The sequence below is a fragment of the Parasteatoda tepidariorum genome, chromosome 5 (assembly GCF_982258835.1).
Source record: "Parasteatoda tepidariorum strain Cologne lab strain chromosome 5, Ptep-v5.0, whole genome shotgun sequence".
In the NCBI taxonomy this organism is placed as follows: Eukaryota; Metazoa; Arthropoda; class Arachnida; order Araneae; family Theridiidae; genus Parasteatoda; species Parasteatoda tepidariorum.
The window spans coordinates 694,974-710,230 of record NC_141759.1 but is presented as its reverse complement, the minus strand read 5'-3'; the positions used below and the strand labels follow the sequence as shown (position 1 = coordinate 710,230).

The 15,257-nt window shown below is 29.4% G+C and overlaps 1 protein-coding gene across 3 annotated transcripts in view; it reads right to left on the bottom strand.

Moving 5' to 3' along the window:
- The window catches only part of LOC107453289 (protein O-mannosyl-transferase TMTC3), a 268,366-nt gene that overhangs the window by 139,182 nt on the left and 113,927 nt on the right, over window positions 1–15,257 (bottom strand). The window lies entirely within an intron of this gene.

Genomic DNA, 15,257 nt, shown 5'->3' with positions numbered 1-15,257 from the left:
AGATTGCATACCTTGCAATTCAAAATTCTTTCCGCCATCATTAAAAAGAATTATACAAAATATTAAATATTTTCTAACACTTATTTTTTGCATGGAATAATCATTGGATAAACGAATTTTGTAATTGCGTGGAAAATTGTTTTAATTCAAGATAGAGCGGAATAGCAAAAAGTAAAATTAACATTAAAGGGTCCAAACTTTTGATCATTCACCTGACCAAACTATTGGGACTGTATTTTCCAGATTTTGGGGATCAAAAATCTGAATCTGTCGAAAAAAACAGTAAATTTATTCAAAGAAAGTACGTTTATGTGTCTGATATCGTAACTCAAAATATCGTCTGCACTAATTCATTAGCCTATTTGAGGTCACGCCCTCTAGCCATTAAGATTGAGTACTAGAACGTGAAGATCTGATCATTCGATCAAAAGTTATTCAGGTAGGTCCGTACTTTTTTTGCTCACTGTACATCTTCAGAGACCTGTAACAAACGCCTCTCTTCTGCCTATGATGTACAATCGCATACAGCTCTAACAGCTGATGTGATGGTATGGGGTTTTTAATTCATACGCATATGAATTGAAAACATTCACTCCAAATGGAATGGTTGTTTGTTTGTTTTTTCTTCAAAAACAAAAAGTCTTTCACTTTGACATAATTTAATGCCATTATTTCCATACAATTTATTTTAACATATTAATAAAACATTGCCTAAAATGTGCCACTGCTTTGTTAAAAAAAGCAAAATATATATATTTAAAATATCTTTTGTGTAACAAAAACGACGTCCATTTTATCTCTACGCTGTATTTAAGTTCAAATGAAAATTTCAGATACGAGAAAAGTCCTTCATTTCTTCCATTAATTGTTTTTAAATATCATCCAAAATAAGCAGGAAATAGTAAAAACAAATATGCAGGGTATTCTCCAATGTATATATATATGTATATATATATATATATATATATATATATATATATATATATATATATATATATATATATATATATATATATATATATATATATATATATATATATATATATATATATATATACAGGGTGTCTCAGTTAAGCGTTTCAGCACTCCTAAGAGGGGTAGGGGGCATCCTGACGACTGGAAATCATACAGCAACGCGGGGTCGGAAATGCTCTCCTGAAGTGGTGATGTACACAGAAGCACCATAAAGAAAAGAGACCATAAGTGCTCATAATCGTTTTAATAATGCATTGAAAAAATTATATGGTACATGGGTTAAAGTAAGTGTTCGAAGTTTCTGCCACCGGCTACAATGTACACCTCACATCTCCGGCGCATGAACATTCTGCAATACTCCAGGCATATCACGCCGGCAGTTACTGCGATTCATGCAACCAGCTCCTCAGCAGTGTCAACAGGGGTGTCATAAACCAGTGTTTTCATATGACTCCAGAAATAAAAATCAAGACATGATAGGTCGGGTGACAGAGGAGGCCATATAATTTTTTCAATGTATTATTAAAACAATTTTTCACTTACGGGTCTCTTTTCTTTATGGTGCTTCTGTGTACATCACAGCTTCAGGAAAGCATTTCCAACTTCGCATTGATATATGATTTCGAGTCGCCAGGATGCCCCCTACCCCTCTTAAGAGTTCTGAAACGTTTAACTGAGACACCCTGAATATATATATATATATATATATATATATATATATATATATATATATATATATATATATATATATATATATATATATATATATATATATATATATATATATATATATATATATATATATATATATATATATATATATATATATATATATATATATATATATATACAGAGAGAGAGAGAGAGATTCTTATCAAAACAAGAAACCGATGAAATAAACACGTAAAAAGCCACAAAGTAATGGTGGTGGTGCGGGAAAGGCGAAATCAAAATATGTTCAATTCCCAATGAAAAAGAAGTCTTTAAAAACAATTTTATTGTCGGATGAAATAATGAAGTGTTATTATCAATCGCTTTTAACTGCTCCCTATTCATTCAGATTAGTTTTGCAATTTTCAGTACCATTTTCTTCAGAAGTGACTTCTTAGATTGCAAAAGCGTTTTCATTTCTACCCGGAATAAATACTTATTTGTGACCCATCCCTAATGTATCTCAATTTTTGACTAGGAATTAAAAATATATTGAATGGTTTATATAAACTGAATACAAGTTAATTCGTTACGTGTTGAAGTAGTATATACCTCCTAAAAAATTTTAAATAATTTCCCATACAAGCATAAATCTTACTTAAAGCAATTAATATTCAGGTTGGATATCAAAGATGCAATTATAAATCATTTAAGTAGGAAAGATTTACGAGAATGTTATCTTTTCTTCTCATCCAATGACTATACATATATAAATCATTTATCTTTCTCGCGTGGGAATAAATTGTTATGAGGGAGGGGAGGACAAAGGAGGTGACGAAATCCCTTTGCGGAATTCATTCCACCACCCTGGTTAGCTTTCTAATTTTGAGAGATCTCAAAACTTTTTCTTCCTCCCCTCATGCACATGCGTCATGAAATACAATTATTTACAACCTCTAGGGATAACGAAAACCAGGGATAAAAAGAGGCAAAAAGAATGATATTGGCCAAAATTGTCAATACGAATTCTTTTCACTTAGTACACTTTGAACTAACTTGTGAAATTTTGCAAAATATGCGACAACAAAAAAATTTTTATATATATATATATATATATATATATATATATATATATATATATATATATATATATATATATATATATATATATATATATATATATATATATATATATATATATATATATATATATATATATATATATGGGTCATTCTCACGAAAACTGTCATTTTTCAGTTCATGAAATCCCGAAAAAGTAAAGTGAATAAAAAGCTCTGAAACTTTTTATATTAATAGAAATATGTAATGGCATTATAAAGAAAGTATATATCCTATAAAATATACTTAATATTTAAATTAATTAATTTTTTAAATAATTAATTTATAATTAATTAATTTATAATAATTAATTAATTAATTTAATAAATAAACTAATTAATTTAATAAATTAATTTATTAATTTTTTGATTTATTTTTCAAATTAATTAATAAGTAAATGAATTATTTTCGCTATTTAAAAAGTGAGGGAATGACACTAATAGTGAGGGAATGATATTTTATTTTAATACATGTTTTTATCTAAGTTACATCTCCCTAAAGTTTGAAAATGATAACATACTAAGTATATCTAATATTTATTATAATTTACTCTTATATATTTAATAGTTTTTACAGGTTTGGGAAATAAAATTGGCTGGCATAATTGAAACAAAAAAAAATTTTTAATATACTCATCTTGAATCATTCCCTCACTTCAGCGTCATTCCCTCACTTTATACACTAGTGAGGGAATGACGAATTCAATAAAATTTAAAAATAACAGTTAAGTCAATCACATACAATTATATTCATACAAGAAAGCAACATATAATTATCCACTTTCTCGATGAAGTTGTATTTTATTTTACTCTAAAAAATGACATGAGGGAATGACAAATGTAAAAAATTTTACCTGGTTTGATTCATTCAAATTTATTCCACAGCAAAGCTTCTTTAAGTTGAAGATGGAAACATACTGCAATTTTGTTCTATGATGCCAGTTGTTAACTGCTAAAGTTTTTATTAAAATATTTTTATTCTAAGAAGATTGAAAGTGATAAGAACATTGTTGTGAGGGAATGATGCGAAACACTAGGGACAAAGTTTAAAATAGTGCTGTGTTAATATTCTTTATCGGATATTAAATTTAAAATTGATTTTCTGAATTCTATATTTCAATATTCTGAAATAAAAAACACGAATTTGTAATTTTTTTTTTTTAATTTCGGAAACAATTTTTTGTTTTTTTAAATCAACAGTGGGGACATGTGAGGGAATGACATATTGGTATATTTCAATTACCTAAAGTAAAAAAAAATAAAAATTAATAATTTTATTTTTATTCTTTCGTTAGCCTGCATTCTGAAGGACACTTTCCCTGAAATTTTTTTTTCGTAAGTTGTAAAACAAACATAAAATGTACTGGGGACATGAAAATGACTGTTTTTGTGAGAATGACCCATATATATATATATATATATATATATATATATATATATATATATATATATATTACAAAAATTAGAATATTTTGGGAAAAATTACAGAACAATGACAAAAGGTGAAGAAAGAAAAATAATAATAAAAATAACAAAAAAACGGGGGGGGGGGGAGAATGGACAAAAAATTTTAAGAAATCCGGAAAATAAAAGATATAATCTTTTCATCAGCTCAAACGATTATATCCACAAAAAAGAGTGTTTTCTAATATTACATCAATATAGCCAAAGCATAATATCACAGCAAAATATCACGCAAAAACAAAAAACATTAAATAAAATATAAAGAAAAAACAGAATATAACATGAAATGAAGTCTATAAAGCGAGCAGCGAATTCAAATGAACTTACATGAACGGGAAATTTTTCAAGAATGATTTAAAATATTTTCGTAACGAGATTGCCAGATTGCAAAAATTGAAAACAAAATCGTAAATTGAGCTAAAAGCGTAACTGGGGGAGTTTTGTATTATCGTGCGTTCCTGCTGCATTACTGAAGTGCGTTTGATTTGTTAGTTACCAAGGATGGGCCCGAAAATGGATGTGCTCAAGGTAATATTATACTGGATAATTTAAAGAAGTTGACAATAAATAATTTTAGAAAATAAATATTTATTTAAGAAAATATATATATATATATAATGGAAAAGAGAAAGAAACATGAATTGCCTGTTTTCCACATAATTGTAGCCACAGATTTGCCCGAAATATATATATATATATATATATATATATATATATATATATATATATATATATATATATATATATATATAATAACAGGGCAATTACCCCGTTAATTTTGATAGTGTTTTTAATTTACATAGTAGAAAACATAAGCCGATAGATTTTAACAGGCTTTATTTACTGGAGTATGGTGTAAACAGAAGTCTCACCCACTCTCCCAGCTGGAGGGGGTGGACTAATATCAAGACAGTAACGGCGAAGGTCATGTTGGTAAACATCGTACAGCAAAAACTATTGCTCTTGTATTATATACTATTAATCAAAAGGGGTGAAAAAGCTCAAATCGTACATACTTTGTAACTCTACGCATCATCGATAATCATTTAATGCTTCCTAATATGGAAGTGAAAGGGGGCCAAGATTATAAAAATAACTCCTCCTTTGAAATATAAATCTAATATAATTCAATGGTATGTTTTCATCCTTGAAGTCCCAAAATGAAATTTCTACACTTATTCTTTACCAAAGACATTTTATGAAAACGAAAGAGTTTTAATGGTTTTATTAATGCAAAAGTATTTATAATTTTTTTATTATGTATGTATATATATATATATATATATATATATATATATATATATATATATATATATATATATATATATATATATATATATATATATATATATATATATATATATATATATATATATATATATATATATATATTATTATTATTACCAATTTGGCTTTATTGATACAATATCAGAAAGTACTCTGTTTTGCGGATATAATCGTGTGGGCTGATGAAAAGATTATATCTTTTTTTCCGGTTTTTTTAAATAAAATTTCATCCTTTTTTTTCTTTTTTTTAAAAATCTGTTGTTTGTTATTTTTTTACTTATTATTCCCCCCCCCCCCTTTATTCATATGTCTATACTTTTTTTTTTGTTTTATTCTTCGTTATGAACTTATCTAATGAGTTCTGTTTACTTGCAGCTTAAGCGCAATAAATGAAACTTATTGTTTTTCTTAACTTTCTTCGTATTTTCTTGTATTTGTTTATTTGTTATAGATATAAGGTATCGTCGTTGGTAAATAATGGATAAACACGGATATAGAAAGCCTATTTGTACGTACGGGCTCGTATGACGACATTTCTTGAGATACGTTTCTATCCACTTTTACCACTGATGCTATGCCCGAACTTCCCTAAAAGTTAGTCGCAACATGCATGTGACCCCCTGTTATATATAATTTAAATAGACGAAAAATGTCATTTTAAAATAAAACTGTTGCTTGGGAGTGACAAATCGATTGCAGATTTGAAATCAACGATACAAAAGTTATCTTAATATCTGTTGAAAAAAATCTTATGCAACTGGAAAAAAAATATTTTGCAACAGAATAAAATAAATGTTCTCCAGTGTCATTCATACACTGGCCATATAGCTATCGCACGTCAACAGTAATTCTTAACACAAGGTTAAATTCTTGTTGAAAGTTCTTCCTTAAGTACAAAACCTCTCATAGTCTGAACTCAATGGTTGATGCCCTTCAAAACAAAATAATAATTTCAACCAATAATTTTTGATGCAATGGTTTTAAACACATAGTTAGGGAGTTCATGCAAGGTAAGTTGGCAGAGTAGGGGAGGGTAGCCTAAAGCGAGTAGGCATTCGTATCCCGCCGCATGGCGCGCAAGCGACGATATCTCAGTATGCCGAGATTACCCGAATACTCACGAGTTTCAATCAATCTCAGCGGAGCAGAAGTAAAGCGACATGGCGTAACCAAGCACAAAATAAAAAAATTAATAAGTTTATTAAAAAAGCTCAAGGTATGTGACTTGTGGCTAGTCGAAAGCCGGCTTATTTTTTCATTGTCAATATTATTATATTATTCTAACACTATTCACCTATAAACAACGATGTTCAATTTTTTAATTTTTTTTTATTTAAAGTTATAATTTTTTTAGTAAAAAATATGCTTTTGGGCAAAGCGGGTAGATCCCCGCCTTATAATTACTCAGTACGACGTAGCTTCACTTGTTGGAAAAGCATATTTAAGAGCAGCTAGTGCACAAAATGCTGTTCTAGGATTTAAATCCTCAGGAATATGGCCCGCAAATCGACACATATTTAGTGATGCTGACTTTTCGCCAGCTAGTCTGACAGACAGGGCTGAAGTTATTGAAAACACTAACGATAGCCCTTCGCAGATCCAATCTACTGATGCTGGTCGTCTTTCTAATAATTCAGATTGCTCTACTTCTGCATCCGTATTTGAAAACACGGATCACAATTGCTCTCAAGCTTCAAGGATTTCGCTACGACGCACAAACGGAGAAACTTCGTATGATCCATCTGTTGAAGATGATCCTTCATGTTCTACGACAACTAGTGACAATTCATTTCAACCAGTACAAGAGCCATTGACACCTCATGTGAAGCCTGTGGATATTAGACCGCTACCAAAACCTACTCCGAACAAAACTACGTAAACGTAAAACTTAAAGAGCTGAAGTCTTAACAAGTTCACCATTTAAAAATATGCAAATAGAAAAGGAAGAAACGTCTGAAAAAGATGTTACTAAAACAATGCTGCTGTTAAAAAAAAATTTTAAAAATCTTCTTTCGACAAGTAAACCAGGTAAAAATAAAAAACAAAGAGCTTCAAAGAAAAAAACTGCAAAAGAGTATTTTTGTCTTGTTTGTGGGGGGTCTTATGAGGACTCACCGTTAGAAGATTGGATTGAATGGGGAGATTGTAAAGACTGGGCTCATGAAGCTTGCACAACTTATTCAGGAAGAGGGTCTTATTTTTGCGAACTATGTCAAGAATAACAAATCATAATTTGAGACTGATAAAATAAGCCAGAAATTGCTATTTAAATGCTATTTTTAACGTTTATTATACTTGTGATTAAGGTCTCATTATTAGTGTTTAAGAAAATTAATATGCGCTTGTACTTGTAAAATCTATGGTGCTTACCCACTTTGCCCGAACGGCTTACCCGCTTTAGGCCCCCTTGTAGGGCAAAGCTGGTTTTTTCAGTGTTTTTTATTTTTGGTAATAAATAATCATAAAATTTAAAATAACGCTATAATCATTTCTCATTTTAAAGTTCAAGATCTCTCTTAAGAAATGAAATCAAAACCGCTGAGATAAAAGCCCAAAAACTACAGCTTCTGAGAGTTTATTGTTAACCTACCCGCTTTAGGCCACCCTCCCCTAAATGCTGCTTTTTCGATAAATAAAATGTTTTAGAATTCGTTATTGATATGAACAAACATATATTTATTGTTAGAATATCTGATCTTCTGAAATATATTAAACTTATATTGAGATTTAATAGCTAACAAAAACCACTGAAAAAAATCTATTGTTGCCATTGGATAGAATATAGGCGTGCAGTGTTCCAAGGAAAACGAAAACAAACCACCCTGAATAACTTTTGATCTGATGATCGGTTCTTCACGTTCTAGGACTCAACACTGATAGTTCGAGTGGATAACCTCAAATATGCTAGTTAATTAGGGCAGACAATATTTTAAGTTGTGAAATCAAAATTTAAGCATCTTTAAAATTCGATTTTTCAGGAAATATTTAACCAATTTCGCTTAAATTTATATTTTACCATGTAAATTTACATACTTTAAAATAATGTGAAAAATTGACGACCTTACAATTTAAATTTTTTTATTATTTTCTTCCTAAAAAATCACGAGATTTAGTTCACAAATTACGCTAGTATTATTACTGGCAAAATTTGTGAACTGATTCTCGTGATTTCTTCTGTAGGCATGTGGGTGGTGGCTCAGTGATGATGTGGGGAGCGTTTGATGGCAAATGTGACATGAAGCGAATTTCTGGAACAATGGGGGCTCTATTTGTTAATTGCATCTAGGGCATCTTCCTTATGATACTTTAAAGATTTTAGCTTCCTTTTTGGTTATCGAAGGACAACATTTGGTCTCAAAGTAAGCCAGTATTTGGAGATCATTTTATTTGCCAGTTGAGATATTTTTTCTAGTAGACAAGTTCAGTTTCGTTGTAAGTTTAAAAATGTATTTATTATCCGGAGCTGATAATTTACGCATCCCTACCTAATCTTTATTTTCTATACGACTCTTTCTAGCTTAAAACATTATGAACATCAGTTTTAGAACGTTTAATTAACTAACATATTTCACATTCCGATTTTCCAGAGCTTTTAAAAAACCAACTATTTTGACATTCTCAGATAATTCTTTTCTACGTGGCATTGTAAATTTTCTTTTGATAATAAATAAATTAAATTCTCTTTTTCTTCACAATATTATCGTTTGCGTTTCATGCGATGCAAGGTAACAGTTTAAAAACGATTGTCAAAGAAATTTTTTTTTTAAAATTGGAAACTAATTATTTTGGAAAAAGAAATAAATGGTCTTATACCTACTTATGTAACATCCAGATTTTAAAAAATCTTTGTTCTGTCACCCAACTCACTTTCTTTATCAAATTATGATTTACTTGAGAAAATAAAGCTTATTTCTGTTGCTTCACCACTTTAAAATTATTCATTTTATGCAGTGCACCAAAAAAAAAATGAGTGACATTTGGGGTGATCTTATAAGTTTATAACATACTGTAAAGCGTTATACTCTCTGTCCACCCTATAAGAAGAGTTCTTATAAACACTAAGATGTCATTGAATCGCTTTTGGAGAAAACTTTGTACCTCAATAGATAACATCGGCTTGTGTTTCGTCGTCTTTTAGTTTCAGTTTCTACGTAACCCTTTATTTGAAATATTGAAGTTCATACCACAATTTGGCCTTTAACCATTTTATTGCGATGAGCGGACACTATGAACCCTAAAAATGAAATGAAATATTTATTCACACTGTTTTTCAATACCAAACTTGGAGTGACAGTTTTCACATTAGCTTTTTAGAGCTTCTTTATGCGTCTAATATGATAAAGATCAATTTATTAAAACAAGTAAATAAAGGAAATCAGTTATAAATCTTCGCCATTACTTCAAATTAAAATTATTATTTAACAATTTTTGTTTCCTTTTTTAAGTTCATGATGTTTGTTTTTGTCATCAAAACGGAAAATTTCGCTTCCATTAGTCTGTACTTTAGGAAAATTTGTGGAAATCGATTCAGCGTATCAAATCATTCTCAATTATATAAAAGAAATTATTTATCTCCTCCCCCTCTTCCTGCTTTCTCAACGTGAAATATTAGAAGGGGTGTTCCAATAATCTTCCTCCAATAATTGAGCATGCGTCCGACACGCTTCTCAAATAAGTGACTCGTCCACACGCACACATAACCTCCCCCCCCCCTTCAAATGAATGAGCAGAGCACCCAAGGGAACCGCAGAAATCGTTTGCAAGGTACCCCCACTTTCCCTTTCCGGCTAGAACGTGATTCACCCCTGGACACCAATTTTCATGGCGATATTTATCTAAAGCCAACTTGGTATTTTTAAAGGGAGGCACGAAAATGCGACGGACGTTTCACCCCCCCCCCATTAATATGAAAAACTTGAACGAAGTCAGCCAAAAGGGTAGACAATTTGGAAAAAAAAACAAGGCACCCCCTTTTCCTTCCTAACGCACATGAATGTGGTCACAGGAAGCGAGGCATTTTAAGCCTTACAAAGATAGGCTACAACAGCCTATTTACACTATTTTCTAATGATTTTCACAAATAATGCTGTTTATTGCTCAATTTAGTGTATTTTAATTAAAATAATTCATTTTGAATGTACTTAATTACAATATAAAATGTTTACTAACTGCCAAAAGTAAATCAATATTCCTTACTTGCACTTTTTCCCATTTATTGGGGGACACATTTTTCAGATGTTTCCCAGATAAATGAAAAGAATATTTATAATTTATACGAGAATTTAAGCTACAAATACATTTCGAATCAAGAGAATTCACTTTGAGAATGTAGTAAGATAATTCCGTATTTCCTAGTTCTGAAAAAGTACGAAAACTGGAATGGATAAATAAAATAGCTTGTTATAAAGTTTTAAACCATAAGAAAGAAAGTTTTTCTGTTATGAACGTATGTATACTCAACCACTCGAATTACGCGTCAACGCAATGCATAAAAATAATTATCATTCTATGTTTATCATCTGCTACGATACATTTGTGGATGAAAAAAGCTGAAATCATTTAATTCTTCAGAATAATTATGGGCAAGATATGAGTGAGGTATCAAACTGAGAAGGAATTTTCCGTAGTCTTCGAGTATATAAATATTCTACTGTATATTTAATGAATAAAAAGGAAAAAAAATGAACTGGGCAAATAAAAAGAAACAGAAATATGAAAAGGATTTGTAACAAAAATATCTGGAATAACCACAGGCCAATATGAAAGACAAAATGTTTTTTTTTTCGTTTTTTTTTTCCATTTATGAACATTTTGAGAGCTTTTCAGACTTCAAAAGATTTTCCTGTTCTTTCTCTGATTACATTCATCATAATTACTAATATTCTTATAAATTGGTCCTGTAATTGCTTGTTTTCATGCTTTTCAATGAGTCTATTTGCAATATAGCCCCTTTGTCCCTCTAAGACGAAACGGCTTATCTTCTTTCTGGTTTTTCTCCATTATTTATTTTTTCTTTTTATATCGTGGTTTTTCTAGATTCGTTTTACACCTTTATTTTCTTTATTCATAGTTTCAAATCAATCTTTTTTTCTTCATTCATGTCTTGTGAATCTGGAGAATGGGCGATTGTTTTTGAGTTCTCGAAACATGTTGCCGTTTAATACCATTTTCATGTTTTTTCTTCAGAAAATGGAGTTTATATTAATTTTAATTAATAAATTCATTAACTAATATATCTTCAAGAGAATATTAATGCTAATTATTCCCTAATGAGGCGGAATATTATTTATTTTATTATAAAGATACGGTAAAGTTCAAAAAAATAAGTAAATAAATAAAAACTATGTACCCAAGAAATTGTATATCACTGAAGAAAGTTCAAATAAAAAATTAAACTTTTAGATCCACACAATAAGAAATTTTCTAGAGCGTTTAACAATATGATCGTGCAGATTGATGCGATACTATCAACGTGAAATTGGATATCGTTCAACTGAAAGCGTAATTAATTTTTTATCAAATTTGAACAATATAATTGTTTAAGGTACTAATAATATGGATCGGAGCTTCAAAGACTTTTTTCTCGCGATTGTGTTCTTGTTACCCTTTAAAACAATTTAAGAACATTTTACTTAAGTTGCGCTCATTTGTTTGACGCAATTAAAAGTGACTATAAAATGAAGAACGTGCTTAATTCGTAACTCATGATTCGTTAAAGATTAACGTTGATATTAATTTTAAATTAGGAGTAAGAGATATTCACATAACTGATTGATATCACTCGATTCTCTTCATCAGTTGTGTGTATGTGACAAATACCTATATATATATATATCTGTTACGCTTTGAAAGCCTAAACATTGTAAGTTCGTAGTGTGGCCGGTGCTTCTTGAAAAAGATACAGGAAAATACGGGAATCATAATATAATTTTATTAAAGTAAGGGCCAGAGCCCCAGAATGACAACCTTACATGCTGGTGGATAGGTAGAGAATAGCACATTTGACCTTGGAAAGAGGGTTTTTATATCTTTCTGGACAATATATTTAAATGTTAATGGGTCTCAGTAGCGTGGGACTGATCAATTTCCCAAGCTGCTAAAGCCACATCATCACATTTTTTGAGATAATTAGATCAATATTATTACTTTCTTGTGGGAAAAGTTTTTAAACGTTTGCGCGTTGGATAAATGCTCTATTTAAGGATTATATTTAATATATAATTGTTTTAACATTACATAATATTCCCCCCCCCCCTCTGAAGAAAGGTCTGATCAATATGCTAGCCTATTGGTCAGAACTTCCCCTTCACGCGATTTCAAATTAAAATTTGTTATTTTTGGTATATTGTCCAATATTATACATTTATAAGTAAAGTATTACAACAATAACATTTATATAAAAGTAACTAAATATTTCTGCATAACTTTGAATAACAATAATTAATAACTTTATAATAATTAATAATGATTATGTACATTTTTCCTTTTCCTGTTGAAAAGAATAAGAAATATCAAAACAACTCTAGAATATCTAAAACAAAATATACCATGACATATCTAAAATAAAAATAAATCAAACCAAACTTTCACAACTTGTGAAAAGTTCTTCTCTTGAAATAAACTGGATCCATTGTTCAGACGTATAGTTTGCTAAACTTATTGAATTATTCGTCCATGTAAGAAGAGGAAAAGAATGTTTGCAGTCTTTATCATCATTGTTTCATTCTTAAAATAATTATTATTCATGAAGTCATTAAAATTCACTTATCATTTACATAGTTTTTCTTACTTTCTCATTAGTAATTATGTATTTTTACAAATATTGTGTAGAATTATTCACAACATATGACATACACTTGAAGAAATCAATACAAATAAAATAATACAAGTAATACAAATAATATAAGCAATCTAGTTTAAAATGTTTACTTTTCCACATAATAATTAAATTTTTCGATAGCATAAAAATTTACATACAAAGTGCATAATAAATCTTTGTTGAAACTGATATGCTTTATTCCAAAATAATAAAAATATAAGCGTTATCCATTGATAACAATTGATAGTCTAAGTTGGGTAAAATATTCCCAACTAGACGGGAAAAAAATAGGGTTTTAAGTTTGTTTACTCATGCTTGATCCTTAATTGAGGAGAAAACATCAGTAAAGAAACATTCTATGTGAGGAGTCCCACGGTTCAAAAAACCATTTCTATATATTTCATTTGAAAATTAAAATTTAGGAAATTTACCTAAATTTTCCGAAGTAACTCTCAAACATCATGTAATAAAAATTCAGACATAGGTGCATTAAAAAAAATGACGGGACTCCAAAAATAGGGGCGGAAAATAAAAATGAAAAACATATGAAAATACCAGCATTGAAAAGCTATTATGAATTTTTTACATACAATTGAAACTGTTGACTTGGATAAAATTTCCTTAATTTGTTTACATGTACTATTTCTGATTCTTTCTTAGTGATAAAATTAGGTTTATCAATTTCAAATGACACCTCAGATAATTTCTTTAAAATTTTGTATGGATCAGAATATGGTGAACTTAATTTCCTTGTGTTAGGATAATGGAATTCTTCGTAAATTACTAAATCATTAACTTTAAAATTAGGTTCCAAAAAATGAGTGTCATAACGAATTTTGGTTTTCTTAAAAAACTCTTGGGTATTTTGAACAGCTATTTTTCTTGCTTCATCAACTGGAGGATAAATATTTTGATCTACAAGAGAATCACAAGGTAATTTTCCATACATTAAATAAGCAGGAGGAAATTGAGTTACAGAATGAGGGGTGTAATTATATTCATGTGTTACTTCTTCTAATAACTTTGTCCACGGAATTTTTTTAGAGTTTTCGTTGATTTTGCATCTTAACCTAGAAATTATTGTCGCATTAGATTTTTCAACTTCTCCATTTGTTTGCGGATGATGAGCTGAAGTCAATAATTGTTTAACATTATAGTTTCTAAGAAATCTTCTAAATCTAGATGCTGTAAATGCAGCATTACGATCACTTAAAATTTTATCTGGAACTTGAATTTGAAAAATTTGTTTTAAGCAATTTGTATATGTTTCAGTTGTTACACTTTTTGAAGGAAAAGTCCAAAGATATCGAGTAGCATGATCAATAACTAAATGCAAATATTTTTTAGTTGAGTTGTAATAGTTGAGCCCTCCGACAGTATCAATTGATAAAATTTCAAATGGTTGCTCTGTAGGGGGCATACTTTGTAACAACCCAAATCTTTTTTGGTGAGATTTTTTGTTAATTTGGCAAGTTTCACAACATTTAACATAGTTAGAGATATCAATTATTATATTAGGCCAATAGTAGAAGGGTGAGATTAAAGCAATCATTTTTTTAATACCAACATGACCAAATTGAAAATGAGTTTTTTCTAGTATTTTTGTTCTTAAAGAAAATGGTATTACTATTTTATGCAAGCCTTTTTTCTTAATCGTTAACAAATCATTAATTGTTATGAATTTAGGATTACTTAAATTTTCATTTAGTTGTGCTTCTTTAATTTCATCATGAGTCACAACTGGATTATTATCAAATAAACTAAAAAATACAGAATATCTAGAAAGCATATCAGCTTCATGATTATTTGGACCCTTAATATATTTCACTTCACAATCATACATTGATAGTTTTAAAGACCATCTAAAAAGTCTACCTGTAGGATTTTTTATTTTCTTTAACCAAGTCAACGCGGAATGATCACTATAAATGATAAATTTATTT